The sequence below is a fragment of the Dendrobates tinctorius genome, unplaced genomic scaffold, assembly GCF_039654945.1.
Source record: "Dendrobates tinctorius isolate UK_male_01 unplaced genomic scaffold, ASM3965494v1 ptg000085l, whole genome shotgun sequence".
NCBI classification, from domain to species: domain Eukaryota; kingdom Metazoa; phylum Chordata; class Amphibia; order Anura; family Dendrobatidae; genus Dendrobates; species Dendrobates tinctorius.
The window spans coordinates 6611245-6633750 of NW_027361753.1; the positions used below are offsets into that span (position 1 = coordinate 6611245).

A 22506-nucleotide genomic window follows, 5' to 3' on the forward strand; every position below is an offset into this window, starting at 1 on the left:
CAGTTAGGGCATGTCTGCAAAGCTCTAAGCTTCAGACAAATGAGGGAGTGAGGCAAATTGTGTGTGTGTTATGCTTTCTCTGCTAGAGACCACAACTCCCATTGCTCACAAAACACATACAAAACAGTACATATTTAACCCTTTTGTGGCGATAAAGATGCAGGGTGCCACAAATATGCGCATATTCATGAGTTTAATGAGCGGTACTTCGTGACCGCTGAAGGCAGGAAGGGTGACAGTGGAAAACGGGGCTGTAAAGATGGCGCCAGGAGGGGGTACGTATAGGCTATTTCTCTTTCGTCTCATTGGGGGATACAGGAACCGTGGGTGTGTGCTGCTGTCACTAGGAGGTTGACACTATGCATGAATAAAATGTTAACTCCGCCTCCGCAGTATACACCCCTCCGACTGGCTGTAGGACAATCAGTTTTGCTTAGTGTCAGCAGGAGATGGACAGAGGTCTCTCGCAGACCCATGCCTACCTCAATGTGCGTCATTCCTTTTCAGGTAACCATGGAGGGATACAGAGTAGAGCGGGTACATCTGTATTCCCACACCGGGATCATGACTACGGCGTGTACTGCCACCCCGTATCCTCATTAAATCCCATGGGCAGGACCCTATCCCCTAACACAGGACTCGTGTTCAGGTGGCAGCTCCTGGTCCTGACCTTCGTCTCCCATCACTCGCCCACCAGAGCCTGATGATCGAGAGAGAGAGACGCCCTGCAGAAAAGGTTTGGGACAGCAATCTTTTCATGCAGGTAAACCGACCCCTGTTATGGGGTAAACTGCAGGTAAGAGGCTGCAGCATTGTATGATCTGCTCACCAGCCATTCTGGCTGAATCTGACCACTGTAATCAGCACTCGGGCTTGCAGCCCATGGTTCTATACTTAGTTTAATAGCCAATACTTACTTTCAAGCACGTGGTGCAGCACGGTTTCAGCCTCCTCCCGTGGCAGCATTATGGCCCTGGGCTCCAGCAGGAGCCCAGCACGACCGACACCAGATTCCGGCTCCCGGCATGCTCCACCCCCGGCTTCCTCTTCCTGTACCTATGCCATCTTGGTGCTCCAGGAGGCCAGAGCAGGGCCCCGCCCACCACTTCCAGGCGGGGATTTCATAAGGCTTATAGGCAGCGGCAGGGCTGTTCACCTCGCTCTCTCACCCTCATCAGCCTTTGGGCGGCAGCTGCGGCGGGGACACAGGTCGTGGGTATGTGAGTACTGCACTACAGGTTGCTCCCTCACTCCGCTCTCTACCCCCTACGGTTGGCACCAGGTAAAACCTGTCAGTATGCCCAAAGGAGAGCAGTCCCGCTCCTCCTCATCCGCTTCAGTGATCTTGGTCAAATATTTTGTATGTACCAAATGCAATGTCAGGCTTCTTTCAGGTCAGTCCTCGCCACTCTGCTCAGATTACAGCAGACCTACGGTGTCACCTACGCTAGAGAGCAGGTGCAGCCCCCCCGCTTTGCCGGTCAGAACTCCCACATTACCCCTGGAGCAGGAGGAAGCCACCTTGCCTGCCGTCCAGGGGCCATGCATCGCCACGGGAGACAGCGTGTCCAGGATGGGCCTCTTCCTTATCTAAGTCCGTGGCTGACCTTACCAAGGTATCACAGACCTTGGTAACGGTGCTTAACAGATTGCCACCAAAGGAGTCTCCTTTTGGACCTTCTAGAGGCCGTAAAAGGTTTAGACAGGACCACCATCCCAGGTCCCCTTCTCACTCCATCTCACCGCCAGAATTCCTCTGGCCGTCTGCCTCCTCCCGGTCCTCATCCCCGGAATCAGGCGAGGCATTATCAGAGACACAGTCAGAGGAGGGTTCTCAGTACAGACCAGAACAGTCCCAGGTCAAGGATATGGTTCAGGGCCTCATTGCCGCAGTCAATGAGACTTTTAATATTGGGGACACCACATCAAAACCTAATGATCAGGTTTTTTCATTTAAGCGTCATAAGTCCCCCTCTAGGGTCTTCACCTCCCACAAGGATTTTGAGGAAGTGTTGGCCAGGGAAAGGGAAAACCCAACCAGGCGGTTTCAGAGAGGGAATCGTTTTGGGATGCTATATCCCTTCCCTCCAGATCTCACGCCAACTGGACCGCCTCCCCTTCGGTGCACCCACCAGTGTCCAGACTCTCTACCAATACAGCTCTCCCACTCGCCAGTGGGGCAGCCCTAAAAGATCCCAATGGTAGGAGGATAGAATCCCTGGCAAAATCCACCTTTGAGGCAGCAGCCGCTACATTGTGTCCAGCCTTCGCCTCAGCCTGGGTAGCCAAGTCTGTTACAGAATCGGCCAAACAGCTTAGACAGGGCATATTGGCCGGGGCACCACCAGCGGAACTGGCGGAATTCACAGATCAAATCTCTCATGCTGGGAGGTATATGGTATCTGCAGCCCTGGATGCTGCATCTTACACAGCTCAAGCATCCAGTAACATGGTAGCCATCCGGCGGACCGTCTGGCTAAAGGCTTGGCAGGCTGATTTGTCCTCAAAGAAATCACTGACCAATTTGCCGTTTCAGGGCACCCGACTCTTTGTGTCAATGTTAGATCAAATCATTAAGGATGCAACGGGGGGTACAAGCTCCCTTCTCCCTCAGGCCAAGCCTCGTCGATATGTTTTCAAACTTAGGGCTCAGCCCTTTCAGCCCTTTCGCCATACCCCAGCGACAGGCACTTATGCTCAGGGCCCGCAGAGGTTGCAAGCACCGACAGATAGGAGGAAGGTATCATTTCAGGCCACCCCGTCATGGCATTCCCCCAGTTCCAACAGCAGTGCTACTAGGTCAGGGCCGGGCAGAGCCACTTCAGCCTGACGCCAGCATGGAGTCCAACTCCCTTCCCAGTACCTCTCCCAGACTAGGAGGCCGCCTTCTCCTCTTCAGAGATGTCTGGCAGAATTCAGTAGAGGATATCTGGGTAAAGGAGGCAGCATCAACAGGATGCAAGATAGACTTCAATGCGCTTCCGCGAGATCGCTTCTTTCTATCGCAACAACCAAAAGACGCTGCTATGGCTCTAGGGTTTTTTGCTGCAATCGACTCTCCCCTCAATGCAGGAGTAATCGTCCTGTTCCCGAGCAGGAACGTTTTACCAGCTTTTACTCAAACCTGTTTGTGATACCAAAAAAGGATGGCTCAGTCCGTCCCATACTAGACCTCAAAAGGCTAAACAGATGGGTCCGCGTACGCCATTTCAGGATGGAATCGATTCGGTCGGTAATTACGTCTATGGAGGATCAGGAATTCCTATGTTCCATAGATATCCGGGACGCCTACCTACACGTCCCCATTTTTCAGGGGCATCAGAGGTTTCTGTGTTTTGCTGTCCAAAAGCAGCATTTCCAGTTTATGGCCCTGCCATTTGGGCTGGCAACAGCCCCCAGAATTTTTACAAAGATTATGGCAGCGATGGTAGCTATATTAAGGGTCAGAGGCATAATATTGGTACCATATCTCGACGATATTCTCGTCAAGGCGCCCTCCTTCGCTCAGGCCCAGGAAAATCTAGCGGTAGTTTTAAACACGCTCTCCCGGTTTGGTTGGTTCATAAACAGGGAGAAATCCCACCTAACGCCAACACAGCGCCTAGAATTCTTAGGAATGGTAATCAACACCCGCCGCTCAAGGGTCTTTCTCCCAGAAAGAAAGTGGATTACCCTCCAGAAGGGCATTCGCTCTCTGTTGAAATTCCGGCTTCTATCCTTTCGCGCTGCCATGAGAGTCCTGGGAAGAATGGTGGCAGCTTCAGAGGCAATACCCTTTGCCCTGTTCCATTCCAGGATACTGCAGAGGAACATCCTCCTTCAGTGGGACAGGTCCATCTCTTCACTGGATCGCCCCTTCCTCCCCTCCATTCAGACCAGGGAGTCCCTCAAGTGGTGGCTGACATCCCCCTTTGTTCATCTGGGATGGCCTTTTCCCCCTGTCCACTGGCAGGTAGTAACTACAGATGCCAGTCTCCTGGGCTGGGGTGCGGTATTCCGCCACCTGACTGTCCAGGGACGATGGTCGAGGCAAGAATCCTCACTATCAATCAACATTCTAGAACTGAGGGCGGTCTTTCTAGCACTTCTACATTGGGAAAGATACCTCAACAACCAACCAGTCCGAATTCAAACGGTCAACACCACGGCGGTGGCATACATCAATCACCAAGGGGGAACCATAAGTCCCCGGGCACTGGCCGAGGTATCCAGAATCTTCAACTGGGCAGAAACCGCAATTCCGGCAGTTTACATTCCTGGCACAGACAACACGGCCACCGACTTCCTCAGTCGGGAGGGGCTCGCGGCAGGGGAATGGTCCTTACACGAGGAAGTGTTCCGTCAGATATGCCAGCTATGGGGGACTCCAGATGTGGACCTCCTGGCATTGCGACAGAACAGAAGGGTCCAACAGTTTGTCTCAAGATACTGCGATCTTCTAGCAATAGGGGTCGACGCGCTGGTCATTCCCTGGACACAGTTCAGACTTACCTGTTCCCTCCCCTTCCTCTCCTGCCCAGACTGCTAAAGAAGATCAAGGTGGAAGGGGTGTCGGTCATATTGGTCGCCCCGTACTGGCCCAGGAGGGCCTGGTTCACAGAAATTATCAATCTTCTTACAGGCACCCCCTGGAGACTCCCTGACAGACCAGATCTCATGGCTCAGGAGCCGTTTTACCACCCGAATTCTCGGTTGCTCAATTTGACGGCATGGCTGTTGAAACCACAATACTGAGAGCAGCAGGTTTTTCGGACCGAGTCATTAATACAATGATCCAGGCTAGGAAGCCTTCCTCTTCCAGGGTCTATTACCGAGCCTGGAAGGCCTATTTTGGCTGGTGTGAGTCTAATCACGTCACACCTATGCCGTGTTCCCTGCCATCTGTCCTAGCTTTTCTCCAGGCAGGGTTAGATGGCAGTCTGGCCCTAAGTTCCTTGAAAGACCAGGTATCTGCTCTCTCTATTCTTTTTCAAAAGAATTTGGCCTCCCGCTTACAGGTTAAGACCTTTCTGCAAGGAGTGGCACATGCGGCCCCTCCTTACAGATCCCCTGTGGCTCCATGGGATCTTAACTTGGTCTTGGAAGCCTTGACAGGTTCACCTTTTGAACCCCTACAGAAAGCTCCCATATCTTTGTTGTCCTGGAAGGTGGTATTTCTCGTAGCCATAACCTCGATTAGGCGGGTTTGAGAATTAGCGGCATTGTCCTGTCGTCCTCCATTCCTAATTATGCACCAGGACAAGATTGTTTTGCAGCCTCCTCCTAACTTTCTTCCCAAGGTGGTATCGGCCTTCCACCTGAACGAGGATATTGTCCTTCCGTCATTTTGCCTCGCTCCAACCCATCCTCTGGAGCGTTCTTTGAATAAGCTAGACCTGGTCGGGGCAATAAGGATCTATCTGGCCAGGACCGCTCCTTTCAGGAAGGCGGACTCGCTCTTTGTTATCCCCAATGGGGTGAGAAGAGGCCTGCCGGCCTCTAAGGCAACAATTGCCTGCTGGATCAGAATGGCAATTCTGGAAGCCTACCGGGTAAAGGACAGGGTGTCCCCTGCTGGGGTCAAGGCCCATTCAACCCGGGCGGTGGGCGCCTGCTGGGCGGCACACAACAGGACATCAGCCATGCAGTTGTGCAAGGCTGCCACATTTTTGTCCGTGCATACCTTTTCAAGGTTCTATAAGGTTCATACCTATGCTTCAGCGGACGCCAGCCTAGGCAGAAGAGTCTTGCAGGCGGCAGTGGTGAGTTCTCCGACCTGAAGGAAGATTCTATCTTTCCCTCCCCAGGGACTGCTTTTGGACGTCCCATGGTTCCTGTGTCCCTCAATGAGACGAAAGAGAAAACAGGATTTTGGTTGCTTACAGTAAAATCTGTTTGTCAGAGTCTTCATTGGAGACACAGCGCCCTTCCATGATTTTATTACCTGTAATGAATATATGATGATTTACATGATAATGTCTCCTACTACTGCTTTTTCACTAACTGATTGTCCTACAGCCGGTCGGAGGGGTGTATACTGCGGAGGCGGAGTTAACATTTTTTTCATGCATAGTGTCAACCTCCTAGTGACAGCAGCACACACCCACGGTTCCTGTGTCCCCCAATGAAGACTCTGAGAAACAGATTTTACGGTAAGCAACCAAAATCCTGTTATTCACCTGTCCCGGGTTCAACGCTGCTCGCCGCTGTCTGCTGCGTCCTCTGTTAGTGACATTCAGGCAGCAGAGGGTGCGATGACGTGGTTAGTGTGTGCCGCGCCCTCTGCTGCCTGAACGTCACTGACAGATGACGTGGCAGATAGCGGCGAGCAGCGATGGATCGGGGACAGGTGAATATCTCAGGTTCTGGGTCCTGAGCCAGCAGTGACACTGGCACCTGGCCCCCAGTGACGAAGAAGTGAGTATGTCTTTTTTTTATTTTTATTTGCAGCAGCAGCATATGGGGCATAATATATGGAGCGGCATAATATATGGAGCAGCATATGGGGGTATGATATATGGAGCATCTTATGGGGCAGCATATGGGGGCATAATATATGGAGCAGCATATGGGGCCATGATATATGGGGCAGCATATGGGGGCATGATATATGGAGCATCTTATGGGGGCAGCATATGGGGGCATGATATATGGGGCAGCATATGGGGGCATGATATATGGAGCAGCATATGGGGGCATGATATATGGAGCAGCATATGGGGCATGATATATGGAGCATCTTATGGGGGAAGCATATGGGGGAATAATCTATGGAGCATCTTATGGGGGCAGCATATGAGGCATGATATATGGAGCATCTTATAGGGGCAGCATATGAGGGCATAATCTATAGAGCAGCATATGGGGGCATAATCTATGGAGCAGCATATGGGGGCATAATCTATGGAGCATCTTATGGGGGCATAATCTATGGAACATCTTATGGGGCAATAACCTTTATGGAGCAGCTTATGGGGCATATTTTTGTATGGAGCATCTTATGGGGCCATCATGAACTGTATGGAGCATTATATGGGACTCCTGATTCAATATGGATATTCAAAAACATTTAACCTACTGATGTCTCAATTAATTTTACTTTTATTGGTACCTATTTTTATTTTTGAAATTTACCAGTAGCTGCTGCATTTTCATTTTCCACCCTAGACCTATACGCGAGTCAATAAGCTTTCCCAGTTTTTTGTGGTAAAATTAGGGGGGTCGGCTTCTACTCAGGTCAGCTTATACTCGAGTATATACGGTAATAGTTCTGTTCCTTCTGTTCTGTAAACTATGCCTCAAAGTGATAGCTACCGTTAACGGTGTCTAATCGACCGAAACAGATTAGTGGTGGTGGTGAGTAGTCTGGGGGCATCTGAGAGTTGGCTGTGATCGTACAGGGGTGTGTACACAAATTCTATGTGTTGGAATCCGGAGATGTATATGCCGTATGCTCAACATTAATTTAATGATAGCCGGCCTAGTGGTGCAAACAGACTGCGGCCTTCTCCGTTGATCGTCGGCCAATCGTGTAATTGTCCGGACGATAGGAGGCAGCGGAGAGTGGTTTGCTCCAAAGATCACAGCGGGTGGTACTCGTGACCTTCCCTGAAACAAATTAAATCTCAGCATACATCACTCAATTCATACCCCAGGATCCCACAATAAATTCACACCACCTTCCCAAATTAACAAAGAGCTCAGGACCCTAAAATGGATTCAGATCACAGACTATAATTTAGATCACCAAGCAAGACCCCCAAATTATTTTGAATCTCAAAATTAATTCAGACCTCTAGACCAGACCCCAAGACTAATTAAGACTGCAAGACCCCAAAATGAGTTCAGACCCCAAATCAAAATAACCGTAGACCACACACCAGAATTAATTCAGTGCTCAGGACCCCAAAACCAATTCATACCCCAGACCAGACCTCTAAATTAATTAAGAACACCCCAAAATGTATTCTGACCCCAGAATAAACTCCTTTATTAATATAGATCCCAAACTAAGGCCCAAAACTAATATAGACCCCAGACTAGACCCTCAAAACTAATATAGACCCAAGACTATCACCCCTACTCCAATACAGACCCCAAACTAGATCCTCAAAACTAATATAGACCCCTGACTATCACCCCTACGCCAATATAAACCCTAGACTAGACCCTCAAAACTAATATAGACCACAGACCATCACCACTACTTCAATATAGAGTCCAGACTAGACCCTCAAAACTAATATAGACCCCAGACCATCACCCCTTCTCCAATATAGACCCCAGACTAGACCTCCAAAACTAATATAGACCCCAGACCATCACCCTACTCCAATATAGACCCCCCAGACTAGACCCTCAAAACTAATCTAGACCGCAGACCATCACCCCTACTTCACTATAGAGTCCAGACTAGACCATCAAAACTAATATAGACCCAAGACCATCACCCTTACTCCAATACAGACCCCAGCCTGGACCCCCAAAAATAATATAGAACCAAGAGAAGAATTTGTAAATTAATATAGACCCCCAACCAGCACCCCTAATAACATATATTATGTTTTATATTTATTTTCACACACATCCAGTACTTCAAGCCCTGCACCCCTTCTTGCCCCAGAAGACTATGCCCCATTAGATCTAATATGGATGACAATGGTAGAAATCAGACACATCAGAAACTGAAGGCAGGGAAAAGTGGTGGTGTACAAACTTTCCAACCACCATCTGGATACCGAGAGGGTAAAATTCCATTTTTTAATCACCTGACATTTTTTTTTTTTATTACTAAGCAATCCGCAGATTTTCCCGGGACTTACTTGTCTTTGTGAAATATTAATATAGCTGCACAAACTGGAAAGATTCGCTGGGATGTGTCCAATTTAAATAAATCTCAGAATTAAAGGGCAAATCTCTTCCTGCGTTACCATCTCATTTACATTCATTAGCGTGGCTGTCACTGTGTTTATTCTGGACCAGTGAGAAACCTGCCGCATGGCCACATCGTCGCATCATTGAATTATTTCTTCTCCCAGCTGTGAAAACTTGGGCCAAAGTGTTAAAAAATATTTTAAATTGCGAGTACAATAACACAAAAAAAATGAGACATAGTAAGAAGAGATCCCTGCCCCAAGGAATATGTCTGATACAGAACAACAAATCCTCACCATAGACGAAGATTTAAAGGGAATCTAGTGCAATGTCATAAGAGTCCAGTTCTTGCCCTTATTTTATTCCTACTGCTCCCCTGAATATTCTGTTTTTTAAGATTTTTAAATCCGCCATACCGTTCCAGACTTATGGTCCTTTTTATTTAGTGCTAATTTTTATTGTTTTTACTAAAGAGGCGTGGCTCACAGGGTCTTTATGCAGATTAGCCTAAAGACTCACCCCAGAGGATCATGTGAGCCACACCCCCATGGAAAGCCTGTAAAATTTTCCACCAAATAAAAAGCTTCATATCTCTGGAACGCAATGGTGCATTTTTGACCTCTTGACAAGACCTCCTTATAGTCTTATAAAATGGTGAAATTGCAAAGTGCTTGTAAAAACAAGTAAATTTTCGATTTACCTCTTCTTAAAAATTCCCTTTGTTCTTAAAAAGGGAGGGATTTTTAACACCATAGTCTACCGCTTGTTGCCAAGATTACTAACCACATTAGAGGTGGCTGGTCATCTAGGCAAGGAGTGCACACTTGCAAGGTGTTTGTGTAAAGTACCGTGGAGCGGTAGACGTGGGCGAGGTACTTGTCTTCCACGTCCCGGCACGCAACATGAAAATGGGGGTCCTGGCTGAATGTGTGGGCTTTGTCTAGAGGGATCCTACGCCCTTGCAGGCCGCATGATGCCGGTGACTTCGGCTCACCAGGACCATGTGGTGTAAAGTTCAGGGACGGAGAAGACCAATCAAACAAAGTTTTTTACTGTACAGTAACTTGGTGGGGATTATATACAATAGATAGCGGGTGCAAAACTTCACCAACGTTTCCGTTACAACATGGAGCATCTTCACACACGGTGTCTCTACCTCTTCCAGGATTAATTTTTTCTGACCCAAGTTCCTCTGCCTTCACCACAACTCACCAGTACTAGAACTACAGTCCTAAAAGTGCGAGCCCTGTCCTCAATAAGTGAGAGCCCTGTCCTCAATAAGTGAGAGCCCTGTCCTCAAAAACTGAGAGCCCTGTCCTCAAAAAGTGAGAGCCCTGTCCTCAAAAAGTGAGAGCCCTGTCCTCAAAAAGTGAGAGCCCTGTCCTCAAAAAGTGAGAGCCCTGTCCTCAACCCGCAGTTCCACTTCCTCCTTCCATTAGAGGAGCTAGTTTTCCACTATGGATGTTACATAACTTCTCTGCTTGCTGACGTCTTGGAACTCTCACCCGTAGCCCTCTCTTCATCTCATATTCATATTCCCTGTTCTGTCCTTGCCTGTCACATCTCTACCTGGAAAACACAGGGCCATACTACTAGGCATCCTGTCCTTGGACCCGTCTCTGGTGCATCACTCGGTCCTTTTCACTATTTCTTTCTCTACTCCAGATCTCGTTATCCACACTATGTCAGGGACACCCACGTCATGCAGTCCTGATGACTAGTCAGACCTTAGGTCTGCTTCTGGCACATGCTGGGCCATATTTGTCCTTTGACATTAGCACCTCCCACCCTGGGCTAGTTCCAACCATTAACCCTAACTCTCCCTATACAAAAGTAATATTGTGCTTTACGTAGAGCAGGGCCGTAATGACCGTGGTCACAGATGTCACAACTGCCATCAGGCTCAGAGGGTCAGGGGCCCACTGATGCCAGCAGAAATTTCAACTGGATGTGCATCCTCGACGGTTAGTATGCCGGCATCCCTGCATGGAGGAGGGAAGGGAAACCATGTAGGGGCGCCGGTAACTAGCATTACATTCAGTCACTGTGTAATGGACATCTATGTTCATGGTGTGGTGGTATAGTATCATTGATAATCTTTTGACTGTATATCATGGTTTTTATCATGTAACAGTATGGTGGCATTATTCAATCACTATGCAATAGTCATATATAGGTATTTAATGGTAGGAAGGGGAAAATTGGTCATAATATATATATACTATATATTATATATACATACAATATATATTATATTTAATAGATATATAATAGATAGATAATAGATATATAATAGATCGATAGATACTAGGAAATAGATAATAGATATATAGATAGATAATAAATAGATGATAGATAGATAAATAGAAAGATAGATAATAGGTAGATAGATAATAGATAAAAGTAATAAAAGTGTAACAAAGTCTCAGCTGACATACTGTAACACTGGACACTTTCTCAGCCTTTGGATGTAATAATGATGTTCCCGTTCACTTACAACAAGCAGAGATGTTGAATATATTGAGGAAATGACACAAAGTTGGGAAGTTTCGTGTTTATTATATTATAATCAGACTTTATTAGTCTAAAGAACCAGTGCAAACATAGGAGAACTTACAACATCATCCTGGAAAGTTCGGTGCCGACACCTAACATGGACATTTCTTCTCTTTTACCCTTCTGTTTGTTGACATTTTCTGAGCCCTGTTCTTGTTGTTGTTGTTGTTTATCACAAGCCTGTAGTGTAGCACAGTCCTGCAGGATGTCTCTGAGATGATGTCCCAGTAGCTAATTAGTGTGAGAATGGCGTTTGATAGCTTTGACACAAACACCATTGTCACACTCCACAGCTCCAGATACAGGTCTACATTGTGGGACAGTAGATGTTGGGGAGGACACACAGCGATCTCCTCTGACACACCGACACCGTCCTGCAAGAGAGAGAGCGGACAATATTCAATGTAATTACTGTATATACAGTGAAACCCCATAAAGGATACTGATAACCTCCAGCACCTGGATACTGATAACCTTCCAGCATCATATGTACTAGGACGCGTAAAACTAGGAGAGTTACTTGCAGAGAAGGATCTGGGTGTACTTATAGATCAGACTAAATAAGAGAGGGCAATGTCAATCAGCGGCCTCAAAAGCCAGCAGGATATTGTGGGGCATTATAAGAGGCATGGAGGATCTCATCTATTTATCTAGAATCATTCTATTTTTTTATGACTATTAGATTTTTTTCTTTGGTTTCCTCTTCAGGACACGACTCTTGATACGACCGTCATTACTAACAGTCGGGGACGCTGCATATTCTCCAATAAGCCTCCTGTGACTGTATGACTCACTCTTCAGTGTATCTCCACAATAATACCCGGGAAGGTGAAGCCATGGAGCGGGGCCGCTGCGTTATTGCTTTTATTAAGTTTGGTTCTAGCAAGAAATCCTTCATGGAGCGAAACATGAGCTACAGGCCGAGACGCCTGCCGGCTGCGCTCTGCTGTGCTGCCGGCTGCGCTCTGCTGTGCTGCACGATGCGCTCTGCTCCTCCATCAATGTGTATTTTATCTCCTTTATTTGCTGGTAATGTGCTCCGAAATCAGAGAATTGTAGATAGTGACGACCAATAAGAGAACCTGTGATCTGACCAAATGCATTAAGGGAATGTGACCGTCGTCCTCCAATATTCACTGTCTGTTGTCTCTGAATTTTGGAAACATGACTGACAGACAGAATGTGGATTGTATCTCAACTTCTAACAATTTGGATTGTCACTCAGCATTACAGGCTCCACAGTGACCACTCAGCTACAATATACACATCGATATCAGAGAATTGGGGAGGTTCTAGGAAGGATCTGTGACTAGATGATCATTCCAGCAGAATAGTGAGTGCAGCTCTGGAGTATAATACAGGATGTAACTCAGGATCAGTAATGTATGTACACAGTGACTGCACCAGCAGAATAGTGAGTGCAGCTCTGGAATATAATACAGGATGTAACTCAGGATCAGTAATGTATGTACACAGTGACTGCACCAGCAGAATAGTGAGTGCAGCTCTGGAATATAATACAGGATGTAACTCAGGATCAGTAATGTATGTACACAGTGACTGCACCAGCAAAATAGTGAGTGCAGCTCTGGGGTATAATACAGGATGTAACTCAGGATCAGTAATGTATGTACACAGTGACTGCACCAGCAGAATAGTGAGTGCAGCTCTGGAGTATAATATAGGATGTAACTCAGGATCAGTAATGTAATGTATGTACACAGTGACTGCACCAGCAGAATAGTGAGTGCAGCTCTAGAGTATAATACAGGATGTAACTCAGGATCAGTAATGTATGTACACAGTGACTGCACCAGCAGAATAGTGAGTGCAGCTCTGGAGTATAATATAGGATGTAACTCAGGATCAGTAATGTAATGTATGTACATAGTGACTGCACCAGCAGAATAGTGAGTGCAGCTCTGGAGTATAATACAGGATGTAACCCAGGATCAGTAATGTAATGTATGTACACAGTTACTGCACCAGCAGAATAGTGAGTGCAGCTCTGGAGTATAATACAGGATGTAACCCAGGATCAGTAATGTAATGTATGTACACAGTGACTGCACCAGCAAAATAGTGAGTGCAGCTCTGGGGTATAATACAGGATGTAACTCAGGATCAGTAATGTATGTACACAGTGACTGCACCAGCAGAATAGTGAGTGCAGCTCTAGAGTATAATACAGAATGTAACTCAGGATCAGTAATGTAATGTATGTACACAGTGACTGCACCAGCAGAAGAGTGAGTGCAGCTCTGGAGTATAATACAGGATGTAACCCAGGATCAGTAATGTAATGTATGTACACAGTGACTGCACCAGCAGAATAGTGAGTGCAGCTCTGGAGTATAATATAGGATGCAACTCAGGATCAGTAATGTAATGTATGTACATAGTGACTGCACCAGCAGAATAGTGAGTGCAGCTCTGGAGTATAATACAGGATGTAACCCAGGATCAGTAATGTAATGTATGTACACAGTGACTGCACCAGCAGAAGAGTGAGTGCAGCTCTGGAGTATAATACAGGATGTAACCCAGGATCAGTAATGTAATGTATGTACACAGTGATTGCACCAACAGAATAGTGAGTGCAGCTCTGGAGTATAATACAGGATGTAACCCAGGATCAGTAATGTAATCTATGTTCACAGTGACTGCACCAGCAGAATAGTGAGTGCAGCTCTGGAGTATAATGTAGGATGTAACTCAGGAGCAGTAATGTATGTACACAGTGACAGCACCAGCAGAATAGTGAGTGCAGCTCTGGAGTATAATACAGGATGTAACCCAGGATCAGTAATGTAATGTATGTACACAGTGACTGCACCAGCAGAAGAGTGAGTGCAGCTCTGGAGTATAATACAGGATGTAACTCAGGATCAGTAATGTAATGTATGTACACAGTGACTGCACCAGCAGAAGAGTGAGTGCAGCTCTGGAGTATAATACAGGATGTAACTCAGCATCAGTAATGTAATGTATGTACACAGTGACTGCACCAGCAGAATAGTGAATTCAGCTCTAGAGTATAATACAGGATGTAACTCAGGATCAGTACAGGATCAGTAATGTAATGTATGTACACAGTGACTGTACCAGCAGAATAGTGAGTGCAGCTCTGGAATATAATACAGGATGTAACTCAGGATCAGTACAAGATCAGTAATGTAATGTATATACACAGTGACTTCACCAGCAGAATAGTGAGTGCAGCTCTGAAGTAAAAGTGATATAAAGTCTGTCTTTATAACTACATTTTTTGGTTGCCAGCATGGAAGTTCCAGTGATTTCTGTACGCTATGCATATAGACATAATTTAGACAGTCAGTTGTGTCCTTTAGAAATACAGGAGCATGGGGAGGATGTATAACTCCCTAATGGTTTCCAGACACCCATCTTTGCTGATGTGTGGGACAATGGATGCATGGCTTCCAGCAGTGGAATCCCAAATGATTAACATATTAAGCCTCACCCATGCTTAGCTCTGTTAATGTAGCAGATTTGAAAAATATAATAATAACTGATCATTATTTTAATTTTGGATGGGAACATTAAAGTGAGGTGGGGAAATTAAAAAAGTCTAAGAAAAATGCTGTCTTTTTGTGTTGTCTTCCTTCCATTTGGTGGCACAAATTCTGCGACCAGATGTTGGCTGTAAAACTATATAGGAAAATATGAAACCGTGCTACAAACATTGCTTTTTTATGGCTGATTTTACAGTTTTTGAGAATTTGGAAGGCCTTCTGCTCCAGATGTGGCTTCCGTATAAGAATTTAATTACTGATAAGAAAAATATAAATGGGTATAAAAAAAGAAAACACAAATAAAGTTTATAAAATGCATGAAAATTGCAGCAGCGCCTTTTTTCAGACAAATTCTGCCTGGAACCTGCTTGAAAAAGCACAGAAAAAAATGAACCACTTTTTTTTAACCACTTCAAGGTTTGAAAAGTCATTTTTTCCCAAATCTGTTTTGAAAAGTTTTTTTTTCCATGCAGTGTTTTGTGGCATTTTGACTTGACACAAGCGGATACCATGAGGAATCTGCCTCAAACAGAAGACATGTCACTTTTTTGTTATCCGCCATGAGGTTTTCAAAACCATTTGTAGGAAAAAAAAGTGCAAAAGGAATTTTCCACTAATCGACTACAAAAAGTATTCAAATAGGATTTTTGAGGATTATTTTGGAGTGGATCCACTTTAAAATCCTCCTAAAGAAAAAAAAAAAAAGCATGTGAATCTCGTCTTCGAATATGTTCACACTTCTATTGCGTTTCCACATTGGATTTTTGTTTTATAAAAATGCGAATATTTTCATATCCTGTAAAAATGAAATGCGCAAATTTCTTATAATAAAGAATATTTTTTTTCCTAAACCACTTGATATAATTTTGCGAAGCCGACCACAGTATGGAAGAAGAAGCGACAGATAATTGGATTTTCAATAAGCAAATTCAGTTCTATGAAATTTTGCAAAAGTGCCATTTTGAATGGTTTCAGTGGGTTTTAATGGTCTCAATCGTTAAAGCCGTTTATCTGTATCATCAGCAGGTTCGGACTGGCCCGCCGGAGAAGAGGAGAATTCTCCGGTGGGCCCCCCATGTAGAAAATGGCTCTCTATCTGCATGAGAAGTAGGTGGCACAATAAATGTTCAGACAAGGGCATCATCTCAACCTTCGTTAATTAATTTATAATAAAGAAAAAAAGGTAAATTTGTGAATGATGGTAATATGATATTTGCATGTGGCCCACCAGAGTCAATGTTACTGGTGGGCCTTTGGCAGCCCAGTCCGGCACTGATCACCAGTTTTCTTTCCAAAAATGCATCAGACTTTTTCACATTTATTCCCAGTCGCTGATCCAGCATCGGAGAGGAGGGAACCAACGTGGTTTCAATCCAACGGTTGTGCTAAATGTTGGGTGGGAACCACAGGGGAATGCTGTACGTGGACCCATTTTAAGGCACGGAGTCTTTTTTGCAGAGCTTACGAAGCAGAAACTGAGCAGAACCTCCATGTATTTGAGGAGTTTTGAGTTTTTGAAGAGGGTTTTAGAGAGTTTCCGCTCCTTTTCTTCTCCAAATCCTCATTAAATAAAAATGTCAGCGCACGGACCTTAAGGCTACGTTCCCACAATGAGTTTTTTTACGCAGCATATATTTTTTAAAAAAAAAATACATGTCACCTATTTCATTTAATAGGTACGGGAAATCTGCAACATCAAAAACAACTATAGATCTTGTCGTGAGAATGTACAGTAAAAAAATGTATTACGGGACTACAAAATTGAATGGCTTTAAGGCAGTCTATGAATTTTAGTCAGTGATAAGCGGTCATAAAAGAGCGCTTAGGAAGCAACCCAGGGGCAGGCAAGGATGTCAGGGCTCCACCGCAGCTCCTGCCAAAAACCTCCAATGGAGGATAGGAGCAATGAGAAAATGGAAAACGGTCTTGGGAGCGCAGGAAAGAGACTCAGATGAGAGATGGGGTTAAACCACAACGCTTTTCAACGGAGGATCCGTCTTCATCAGGTGGATGAACAGCCACCTGATGAAGACGGATCCTCAGTCGAAACGCGTTGTGGTTTAAACCCATCTCTTGAAGACGGATCCTCAGTCGAAACGCGTTGTGGTTTAAACCCATCTCTTGAAGACGGCTCCTCCGTCGAAACGCGTTGTGGTTTAAACCCATCTCTCATCTGAGTCTCTTTGCTGTGCTCCTAAGACCGTTTTCCATTTTCTCATCAAGTCTATGAATTTTGTCATCCCGGTTAAATAATAAAATAAGGAATGTTCAATTAAGTCATTTGTACAAGTTTATAGGTCGTGACATCGCATAAATTCACACTGGTGATCATATTGCATCCAGATGACAGATTAGTGTCATCTCCTGAGAGATGCAGCTATGACATATAGACGCCTCCGCATATTGCCGCATACTTTATACCTTCATGTGAATATCCGCATAGATTAACATTGAAAACAAAACATTAAAATAAAAGAATGAAATAAAAATAGGATTGGGTTCAAGAAACCAAAAAAGGAAAGTTCTGATTCAGTGTTGCATTTACTCCTTTTTTGTTTAGTTTTTGCCGTTTTGCGCTTTTTTTTCCTCTTAGAATCGACTTCTTTTTTTTTTTTTAAAAAGTTCATTTTATTAGGTTTTTTTTATGGTCATCATTACGGGTGAGGTTAGGGGTCTCCAGATGTTTCCAGCTGATGCATCAATTGAGACCTTTTCAAAAGTTGCTAAATTTTGGTGCAAGACTACTTCAGCTATTCCCCCAGAGAGATTTTATGCACATCCGGTTTTTAAATTTTTTTTTATTTTTTTTTGCTGCATTTTAGTGAAACAAGCAGCTTTTTTTTCTGGTAAAAAGATGTTAAAAAAAAAAGTTAAAAGTAAAAAATAAAGTACATTTTTTTTTTTTTTACTTTGCACCGTTTTCAAGAATTTGGCTCGTAAAAGGGCAACAAATACCACAAAACAAAGAGAAAATAAATGCAAATCATGAAGTTGGCCCTAGCTTTACCCGATGTTTCAACTTTGCCATTAGTGCGATGATTTGGGTCAGCCCGCTGTAAATGTATACCATAAAGGCACAATGGTTCTCTCCACATCCGAGAAAAACGGTCCGATTACTCTGATCAGGGATTGATCAAAGTGGCATCTGTTTTTTGGATATAGATAGAAAAAAAATTTCTACACCTTCTTCATTCGTCAATCAATGAAAATCGGACAGCACTCAGAAGTCTCCCAAGTGCAGTCCGATTTTTTTATTCGCGGACCCAAAGACTTGCATTGAAAATTTTCATCCGGCACTCCGATTTTTTTTCCGTGGACCACTCAGTCCAAGTAAAAAAAAAAATGCAGACATGTGCACAGCCCCAAAGACTAGCACAGGTACAAATCCTATCTGTGAAAAACCACGGATAACACTGATCCGAGAAAATCAGTCGTGTCCATGAGCCCTGACATCGCATCCTCCTCACTGTTTTTCTCTGCAGCGTACCAGCCGCTTACTGTGCAGTGATCTGCAGCATAGACCTATTGAAGTAAACGGGGCTAGCTGCAGTTCTCAACACAACTAAGTGACCAGGATCGCTGCTGTGAAGGCAAAACTTAGAGGGGAATGCAGCATTGAATTAGTGCAGCATTAAATTGGTGCAGCAGCTGACTTTCGACAGTCAAAGTGATAGCATATATTAGCGATATGACCCTGTAACCTCCAGAATATATATATATATATATATATATATATTCTGTACATCAGTATTTACTATATATTTATGTGATATAGTAGATATATTAAACAATACACTTATTATAGATATCATGAAAATATATAATAATAGTTTCTTTTACTTGATAATAAAGATCATTATAATAGAATAAAATAATAAAACAAATAAAATTGATAAAACTATTCCCTTTTACTTGACCAATGTATCAGTTGCAGAGCGGCTCTTACCTTGTTCCTCTGGACCATGCGATGCTCAATAAGTCACGCTGAGATCTCGCTGCTTATTTCATACCCCTGCCTAAAACTACAGCAGTACCGGAAACGCGCAGTCTCCCTTTATGTGACGCTGAGTAAACAAGCCCCAGTCTCTCTGATAAGTCACATTAAAATATTGATTAACAGACCGGGCTCCGCATTCCGCTGGACTGAGCCATCACTGCTCAGATAAGACTTTTTTTTTTGTTTCAGTAAAATATAATAAACCGAGTATAGCGGTGAGGATTTTATTCTGTTCTATGTTTTATTGTTTTATTTCTAGTTACTTTACTGTTTTACTTAGGTTTATACCAAGATTATTTTATTCTTGGCCCTTTTAATCACCATTGGGTTATTTTTTTCATCACCACATTCCAAGTTACATAACTTTTTTTTTTTTAATTTGCCGTATTGTCAATTTTAATGGTACCATTAATAAAGATGAAGGAAATATAATTTTTAGAGATATTTCTTTTTTGGACTGGTATTCTTGTTATTCCACGCTCCATGATAGACATGAGGGTTATCATAATGGTACCATGAACCATTATAAGAAAATACAATATTTTTCTAACAAGAATGGGATTTCACTGATTATTTTCGGAATGGGGGGGTACCCTTTTTAATAAAACTTTTTACAAACACAATTTTACTTTTTTGAACCCGGTTGGTGACTATAGGTTGGGATCTCTTGATCTCCATTTTTATGTTTGGTTGCAACAGGGGGTTGTATTTAGGGAGGGGGGTGCAACCGGGCGCGTGAGCTGGGTGCAGTCTGCAGGGTGGCGCCATCAGGCCATTTCTGCCACGAGGCTATCCTCATGCGGTGGTCTGAGGTGTCTCTCAGGGGCACCATGGTTGTTCCTTGGGATTAACATTTGGTCGCTCTCCAAGCCGGTTGTTAAACTGTCATAACAGGTATAAGGCTGCTCCCCTGAAATTCTCAAGGAACACATGCTAATGGGGATAAGAGTTCACAATCTGCAGATCGGTGCAGGTCCCAGCAGTCGGACCCTCACCAAGCTATAACTTATCACTTATCCTTTGGCCAGGTTCACATGATCAGTATTTGTATCCCCAAATCAGGAGTGGAACAATCAGAGGAAAAGTAGAATAGAGACACGTCACCACTTCTGTATTTATCATCCACTCCTGGTTATGGCTTACAAATACGGAGGGAAAATACTGATCAAAGACTGAATGTGTGAACATGGCCTTAGGATAGGTGATTATTACTTACACCTTCTTACACTGTAAGTGCATATTTGCTACTGTGTAACAGTCACAGGGGCAGGGGAGGTTAAACGTCCCAAGTATTTAAGCTCTATTGGAAATCAAGAATCTTCTCCTTATTGATATTAGAGAGAACAAGTGATGCCATACACAACACAGTCCCCTATACCAAGACCAATAATATCACATACAAAGGAACAAATAATGCCACACCATAACCAGACCACATGTTATTACCACATAGTGACCAAATAATACCACATACAGGGGATAAACACCATCACACCATGACTAGACCACATTGCTACCACATAGTGACTGAATAATACCACATACAAGGGACAAATACCTCCACACCATGACCAGATCACATATTACCACTACATGGTGACCGAATAATACCACATGCAAGGAACAAATACCACCACACCATGACCAGATGACATATTGCTGCCACATAATGACCAAATAAAACCACATACAAGGGACAAATATCGCCACACCATGACCAGACCACATATTACCACCACATAGTGACTGAATACTACAATACTGATCATTAATAAAAAAACACAATATTAATAACACTAATATTACCACTGGTGACATTATACACAGGAGCTCTGTATATAGTGTCAGTGTACAGGCAATACAGGGATCACCAGTGACATTATACACAGGAGCGCTGTGTACAGTGTACAGATAATGCAGTGACCATCGGTGAAATTATGCACAGGAGCTCTGTATATACTGTCAGTGTACAGGTAATACAGTGATCACCAGTGACATTATACACAGGAGCTCTATATATACTGTCAGTGTACAGGTAATACAGTGATCACCAGTGACATTATACACAGGAGCTCTGTATATTGTGTACAGGTAATGCAGTAATCACCAGTGCCATTATACAAAGGAGCTCTGTATATGGTGTCAGTGTACAGGTAATACAGTGATCACCTGTAACATTATACAAAAGAGCTCTGTATATGGTGTCAGTGTACAGGTAATACAGTGATCACCTGTAACATTATACACATGATTTCGGTATATAGCGTTAGTGTACAGGTAATACAGTGATCACCAGTGACATTATACACAGGAGCTCTGTATATAGTATATAATGTACAGATAATCCAGTGATCACAAGTGACATTATATGCAGGAGCTCTGTATATAGTAAGGGGTTGGACCCCCTTTTGCCTTCAGAACTGCCTCAATTCTTCGTGGCAGAGATTCAACAAGGTGCTGGAAGCATTCCTCAGAGATTTTGGACCATATTGACATGATGGCATCACACAGTTGGCGCAGATTTGTCGGCTGCAAATCCCTGATGCGAATCTCCCGTTCCACCACATCCCAAAGATGCTCTATTGGATTGAGATCTGGTGACTGAGGAGGCCATTTGAGTACAGTAAACTCATTGTCATGTTCAAGAAACCAATCTGAGATGATTCGAGCTTTATGACATGGCGCATTATCCTGCTGAAAGTAGCCATCAGATGTTGGGTACATTGTGGTCATAAAGGGATGGACATGGTCAGCAACAATACTCAGGTAGGCTGTGGCGTTGCAACGATGCTCAATTGGTACCAAGGGGCCCAAAGAGTGCCCAGAAAAAATTCCCCACACCATGACACCACCACCACCAGCCTGAACCGTTGATACAAGGCAGGATGGATCCATGCTTTCATGTTGTTTACGCCAAATTCTGACCCTACCATCCGAATGTCGCAGCAGAAATCGAGACTCATCAGACCAGGCAACGTTTTTCCAATCTTCTACTGTCCAATTTCGATGAGCTTGTGCAAATTGTAGCCTGTTTCCTGTTCTTAGCTGAGAGGAGTGGTACCCAGTGTGGTCTTCTGCTGCTGTAGCCCATCTGCCTCAAAGTTCGACGCACTGTGCGTTCAGAGATGCTCTTCTGCCTACCTTGGTTGTAACGGGTGGCAATTTGAGTCACTGTTGCCTTTCTATCAGCTCGAACCAGTCTGCCCATTCTCCTCTGACCTCTGGCATCAACATGGCATTTCCGGCCACAGAACTGCCGCTCACTGGATTTTTTTTCTTTTTCGGACCATTCTCTGTAAACCCTAGAGATGGTTGTGCGTGAAAATCCCAGTAGATCAGCAGTTTCTGAAATTCTCAGACCAGCCCTTCTGGCACCAACAATCATGCCACGTTCAAAGGCACTCAAATCACCTTTCTTCCCCATACTGATGCTCGGTTTGAACTGCAGGAGATTGTCTTGACCATGTCTACATGCCTAAATGCACTGAGTTGCCGCCATGTGATTGGCTGATTAGAAATTAAGTCTTAACACACAGTTGGACAGGTGTACCTAATAAAGTGGCCAGT

General features: G+C 44.3%; 1 long non-coding RNA gene across 1 annotated transcript; it reads right to left on the bottom strand.

Moving 5' to 3' along the window:
- Positions 1-11392: 11392 nt before the first annotated feature.
- LOC141097572 (uncharacterized) lies at positions 11393-19000 on the bottom strand. Its single transcript, XR_012234001.1, has 2 exons — positions 18889-19000; positions 11393-11783 (listed from the first exon to the last, which is right to left on the bottom strand). It is a non-coding gene; the product is annotated as an uncharacterized lncRNA (long non-coding RNA).
- Between the last annotated feature and the right edge of the window lie 3506 nt (positions 19001-22506).